Raw genomic sequence first — 6,000 nt, forward strand, 5'->3', positions numbered from 1 at the left:
TGGACTTGGAACTTCTTCCACCAGAAAACCTTCATTTTGAGACATAAAGTTTTTGGGAAAGGAGCCGGCTTGTGCTAATGTAATTCATAGATGTGCTGGCATAGCCAACTTACACTCATTTCGGCATAAAAATTTAAGAGTTTTTCAGAAACATAAGTTAAACATCCTAAGAGTCATTGTAGCTTATTCTTATGTTTTATTTCATTAGGAAACTTACTAGCAACTTTGATACTTCTTGTGATAGGGGTTACCTTTCCTTGGTAAATTTCATGACCCAAAAATCTTATTTTTGTTTGTGCCAAATTCATGTTCTTTGCAAATAACACCAACTCGTTTTGTTTCATTATTTTCTTAAATAAATTCAGGTGTTTTATATGTTTATCCCAAGACTCTGAGAAAATTAACACATCGTCTAGATATACCACAATAACATCATTGTTTGGGCTTAAAATATTATTCATGATATTTTGAAATTCTGCTAGGGCGTTTTTTAATCCCATAGGCATAATATTCCATTCATAGTGCCCAAAAGGCACGACAAATGCGGTTTTATATTTATCCTGCTCTTTTAATTTTATCTGATAGTATCCTGATTTCATATCAAATTTAGAAAAAATTATTGCTTTATATAATCTTTTTATTAATTCTTCTTGCTTATCTGGTAGTGGGCGGGTATCTTATCCATTTTAAAACATTATTTAGAGGTTTTTAATTAATTACCATTCGAGGTTCACCTCTTTCTCTTTCGTTTGCATTATTTACATAAAAAGCCGCACAATTCCAAGGTGATTTACTCTTTCTAATTAAGCCTTTCTCCATAAATTGATTTATTTCCTTTCAGCAGTGTTCAAGAGTTTGTTGATTCATTTGTACTGGTTTTGCTTTTGTGGGTATCATTTTATCATTAAATATTTCTTCATAAGGTAGGTCTACCTGAAAGCTATTCCGGTGCCAAAAAGCGGTTGGTACCTCGACACATACTTCTTTTTTAAAGTTATTTTCTATTTCTAGTATTTTATCTTTATTTTTTATTATCTCTTTTTCTATTCGTTCATAATCTATTTCCTTTTGTATCAATTTTATCTGGTCTTCTTTATTTTTTATAATACTTAGAAAATTTTCTTCTTCTAATTCTTTTATATTTTTTATTTCCTTAAATTTTATAGGTTTAATAAATTTAAATATATTATTACGTGTTTTTATTCCTTCTTCGTGAAAGGATAGATTTGGGTTAAAAAGGGTGTCCCTAAAATTATTTCTTCAGAGATATCTTTAGTTAGAATAAAATTATTTATATAACATTTTCCTTTGTTACAAATACTTGCATTTGATAGTTTATATTCTACCTTAAGATTAGAATTGTTAGCGGTGAATAATTTCTGGAGAGTTTTTTCATAATATTGTGTGGAAATTAATCCTTCTCTAATGCAATTTAAATCAACTCCTGAATCTACTAGTGTTGTATATTGTTTATGAAAAGTATTTCCTATTTTTAACGCAATTTTTATTTGCCATTTCTACTGAAAAGTTTTTATTTGACTTATCTGTTGTTCAAGATTATCATCTTCGTCTGATTCTTCGCTTTCCTCTATATCTTTTATCATTCGTAATTCTTCTTTTAGAATTTTTACTTCTTCATATAGGTCGTTTAAATTAGGTTTTTTATGAGATATTTTCGCCTGTTTTAGTGTTTTTGCAAAATCATAACTCTTAAAGGGTCTCGAAGGTCCGGGAGTTTTTTCGATTATTTCTTTTGAGGATTCTTTTAATATCAAATCTTTTATCTTATTAAGCCATTTAAATTTTTCTTCTTCATCACTGATCATTTCTACCATTTTTAGGGCTAGTTTTGTTTCAGCTTTTATAACATTAATTTGAAAAATACATTCTGTAAAATCGTAGTTTTCATCACCTTCAAAAATTGACATATTATTTTCATCATCCATATAGTGATTTTCTTCTTCCTGACTAGAACCAGATTCATCTTCGGACGAATTTAATAATATTTTTGATATTTGTTCTTTAAGTTCTTCACTCATCTCTAATGCATTTATCTTTTCTTTTACACGACAATCTTTCTTCATGTGTCCCACCTTTCCACATTTAAAGCAAACCATTTTACTCTTTTCTTTTATCGGGGTTGATTCTTTTGTTTCCTTCCAATTTCTTCGATTATTTCGTTTGTCTTCGATTATTTCGTTTGTGACTAGGATTTCTTGAGGTTTGTATTTTTTTCTTTTGGATGGCTTTTCTTTTCTCTAAAAAAGGAGCTTGCTGTTTTTCGTAACCATATTGTGAACAAAATTCTCCTAATTCTTTTATTCCTTGATCTTGACTCTTTTTGATTTTGTTTTCGATTTTCATGTTGTTACATAGGGTTACACCTGTATTCTTTACCACAGATATTATTCGTCCATATGTTATTTCTCTTAAGATTAAATCAGGGTATTCTATCTGTAGGTTTTCTTTTACTTTGTTTGCGAAGACTAAGGGCGGTCCCGCAATAAAGCGTTCTTTCCAAAAATCTTCTTTGCAATCTTCTCTTGATAATACCATAGTCATAAAATTATCAGCGTACCATCTAAAATCTCCTAGAGTGGGACACCTCAAGTTATGTAGTAATATGGTTGTTCTTTCATTAAAGAGTTTTGGATCTCCTACAAAATTATGTATTATGGCAATTATTAAAGTTTCAACCATTACAGGAATTTGTTGGCCATCTTCTGTTTTTACACAGGTGGGTATATAGCTTTTATTTTCACTTGTTGAGTAATTATCCCACCATCCTTTTAATATTCCCGTAAAACCTACTACTATTAGTTTTAGGGTTTGTTCTTCCAAATGCTTTACACTATAGGCCGAAGCGGTCATGGTCATTTCATTGGTTTTTCTCATGATTTGATGGTCGGTCATCCCATCAATATTCCATTTGGTAATTCGATTTCCATCAAAAGCGGATAGATGTTCTAATTCCCATTCTTCATGCTGAATATTGAGAAGGGTTGGTCTTCTATAAAAATTTCTAGTTGTAGGGAAAGGTCCCACCTTTTCAGTTTTCTTTTTATTAGTAATCCTATTTACTTCTTTTTACGCGTCTTCTTCAAACCAGTGTTGATGGGTCCTTTGAGTCGTGTGGCAATGGAGAAAGAGAAACAGCCACCGATGAGTACGGTTCGCTTTTTAGTTGGCAATCTCTTTGGTTGGTAAGCTCTGTGGAGAAGATGAAACTGTTAAATTGGCTTTGGAGATGCTGGAGGATATCCCTGAGGAGAAGAGGGGGCGTGCGATAAAGCCGTTTATAGCGGTTGTTCGGGCATTGTGTAGGATTAAGGAAGTTGATAAAGCCAAGGAGTTATTGGTGAAGATGATTAAGCCAAGGTGGCAATAAACCAACTGGAATCACTGATTTACTATATATACTTTCCAACAATTTGAGAGACTCAACTTCAATCTCCCTGCAGGTTCTTATAGCAATAGCTTGAGCATTATTAGTAGTTTCAAGGACTCGAAACACGTCTGAAACCCCCGATTCATTTGTCTCATAATGTTCATCAGGAAAAGCTTTTTGCGCAGACACACGTGCTTTATTAGTATAATGATCTAAGAGAAAATAATAGACAGTAGATGCACTAAAAGTAGAGAAATAGATGCAGGGGATTCCAAGCTCAGAACATATTGGAGGCAACCAATAGGGTGCAAAGTCGTATATTACCCAATGGGGTTTGTATCTCTCCAGAAACTTGGTCAAAGGTTGTTGAAGACCATCAAAAGCCTATTTGAGGTATGGAATGAGGTGGTAAGGAACGTCCACTGTGGCCTCTGCATTTTCTGGGAGTTTGTCAACACGGGGCGGTGGCAGTTCTATCAGATCCACCAAATGTTGCAAGTTTTCAGGCACTTTGGGTAGGCCATGGATATTTCTAGGTGTGGAAACGAAAGAAATTTTGTGACCCTTTTGAGCTATGAGTTTGGCAAGCTAAAAAAAGGGGCCTAAGTTTCCAAATACTAACCATGGAAACACCACAATGTGAAGCTTCTCACGCTGCTCCGCCATGGATATGCTTCAGATTAAGAATGAATGTGTGGCTTGAAGTTCTTTACCTTGGGTTATCATGAATGGTTGTTTATTAGGATTTGTGTACTTTTGTTTGTTTCCTGCTTGTAACATCTTGCAATCAGTGACTGACCCACGGACAACATCGAAACTTCTCTTTTTAAAATTACTCAATTTGATAAAAAAGAAAATAGTAATCTTCTCAAAGAAAGCCGAGAATCTTGGATTTTCTTTAGGCAAAACTCCATCTGCCACAAAATCCTTATCATCTTTCAACACCCTTCCAGATATCATGAGAACCTAAGAAAGCTCCTACACATCACGGAGGAGGCAAACCAAAAGAGAGAAAACGAAGGAGGAGACCTGCTACCAATGCCAATGAGGTGTGCCTGTAGTGGGTGTTGCGGTGGTTGTATGTGGTGGCCATAGATTTTGAGGAAGAAGGAATCATGGCAGTGCCAGTGATGGAGCGGTGCGCGCGGAAGAAATCCTCACACGTTACCAAAAAAATAACCATATCCAAAATTTTTTTGAGTCCACTGAAAATGGGATCCTCATGTGCCATTCTGTTTGACAGGTGTCACATGAAATTAACGGAGTTTAAAATTGAGGACTAATTCTATCCAATTCAAAATGTCATGGACTAAAATAGTGCAAACGTTAGGTGAGAGACTAAAACAAAAAATTAGCAATAGTTGAGGGACGAAAAACATAATTAACCCTTAATTTATCCAGACAGTTTTGTTCGAACCATCTAAAATAAGGTATATTTTCTCCTACTAATTCTAAGAATTCAAAATATTCATTCCTATAATTTCTTAATTCTTGTTGGGAGAAATTACTAAAAAACCAATCTCTATTTTCTCTATTTTCTTCCTTGAGAAATTCTCGTTTTAGTTCTTCTTTATTTACTTAAAAAACTTATATAATATTTAGTTGACGAAAATCAGATTTAGTCGGAGATTCTTGTGATCTAGCATAATTGTATTGCATTTGTTCTGGGTTTAATTCGTATTCAAGAGTAGGAATAGTTGGATCTTGTCTTATTCCTTTGAGGGATAATCCTCTACTTAATGGTAAGCTAAAACGATCTATAGAAGGTCTAACTAAACCAAATTCAGGATTTCTTAGTGAACTACTTCTTAATGGAGCAAAGGCAACTTCAACTGCTCATGAGGGGAATTCCCGGATTGTCTCTACTTTAGTAGGATTGGGATTCTCGAGAGCAATAATATCTTCTAATCTCCATTTTAACACGCTACTTATTTCTTGGTGATTTAGAGTTCGTGGAACAGAAGCATTTACCTTTTCTGGATTTACTAAAAGGAGTTTTGTTTTGTCTTTTGGAGACATTAACAAAGCTTCAGGGGCCAATTGGGTTTTCATAACTTTATAATATAATCGATATATTACGGTTAATTGTATTGTACGAGGATTCCAATCCCCTTCTTTCACTTTTACATCAAGAATTATGTTATAATTGGTGTCATGGAAGCTTTTAAGAGATATTGAATAATTAGGGTAGTTATTTATATATAATGGACCTTCACATAAATTCGTTTCGAAAATCGCAAAGATTTGATCACTTAGTTGTTTTGGTCGATTATCTCTTAGTATAGCAAAAACTGGGGTATCAATTCCATTTCTAAATAGAGGTTTTATTACTATCCGGATTGAGCCTATATGAAGATATTTATATTCTTTTATATGTTCCGTAATTAATTGTCTTGAAATTAAGGGAATGGACTCTTGAATGTTCTTGATATCTATTTCTTTTTCAATAGTTTTTATTATATATTCTCCTTTAAAGAAATCCATTAGTTTGGTTTTATACATAGAAGATATTTCCAGTTTTGGTATAGACCATTTATTGAGCCTCGATTCTATTTTTAGGATTCTAAGTTCATGGTGAATTATGTGAGAATTTTCTTCATTACTAGACTCTC

General features: G+C 33.3%; 1 pseudogene; it reads right to left on the reverse strand.

Annotated features, from left to right (window-relative positions):
• Nucleotides 1-3,352: 3,352 nt before the first annotated feature.
• LOC146886436 (putative UDP-rhamnose:rhamnosyltransferase 1 pseudogene) lies at nt 3,353-4,182 on the reverse strand (annotated as a pseudogene).
• Nucleotides 4,183-6,000: the final 1,818 nt, after the last annotated feature.

The sequence above is a fragment of the Vigna unguiculata genome, chromosome 5 (assembly GCF_037176805.1).
Source record: "Vigna unguiculata cultivar grain cowpea cultivar isolate G323 ecotype 2 chromosome 5, ASM3717680v1, whole genome shotgun sequence".
Classification (NCBI taxonomy): Eukaryota; Viridiplantae; Streptophyta; class Magnoliopsida; order Fabales; family Fabaceae; genus Vigna; species Vigna unguiculata.